The sequence below is a fragment of the Macrobrachium rosenbergii genome, chromosome 21 (assembly GCF_040412425.1).
Source record: "Macrobrachium rosenbergii isolate ZJJX-2024 chromosome 21, ASM4041242v1, whole genome shotgun sequence".
Classification (NCBI taxonomy): domain Eukaryota; kingdom Metazoa; phylum Arthropoda; class Malacostraca; order Decapoda; family Palaemonidae; genus Macrobrachium; species Macrobrachium rosenbergii.
Window position 1 is genome coordinate 9,577,130 of NC_089761.1, and position 939 is coordinate 9,578,068.

The window sequence follows — 939 nt, forward strand, 5'->3', positions numbered from 1 at the left end:
TGAGAATCCAAAGGGAAACACGAACAACAGAGCATCCCAGACATATCTACCGACAACGAAGCAAGTCAAGACTGTCGACCAGAGGCGGGAATCACACCCTTGCCCACACCCTTGGCTGCAAGCTACGACATAGGATGCGTCCTACACCGCACCAGGAATGCCAATGCTGCCGCCCAGACTGCCAGCGAGAGAATGAGACCAGCCGACCAATAGAAATTCAGCACTCCAATGATATCATGTTTGAAATTCAAACGCCCACATGCAACAATAAAAACCCTGTATGTCAGTTTGTAATCCAGTCCTGATGACGCTGCAGAGAGATCAGAAAACAGTCCGTCGACTAGAAAAAGAAAATTAAATGAAAAGAATCTTGAATTCTTTTTCCTTAATCCTTAGAAAGCTTGCCAGAAGTGAGTAAGAAGTATAGACCGATTCAAAGTCTTGATAAGAAGATAGTATCTGCGAACATTGCCATTGGTGTCAGTAGAAATTGTATAAGAGAAAAAATACGCCCAAATAGTATGTAAATATATATATATATATATATATATATATATATATATATATATATATATATATATATATATATATATATATATATATATATATATATATATATATATATATATGTGTGTGTGTTTGTGTGTGTGTGTATAGCAAGAGCATGGGCAACGTCTAATCATCCTTTATAACAGAAAGTAAAGCAAGAGCATAGGAGAACGTCTAATCATCCTTTATAACAGCAAGGAAAGAGAGAGAGAGACAGATCCTCCAAGTTTCAGATATAATGCATGGAACTGTTATTAATATCTGTCCGAGACTAAATCTTTTATGTATTGTCTGGCCAAATAACAACATAACCAATACTTCTGATTAACTGTGAAGATATCAGAGGAGGAAAAAGACGCCCTTGTAACTAGAATCACTTTGCCATCTGAG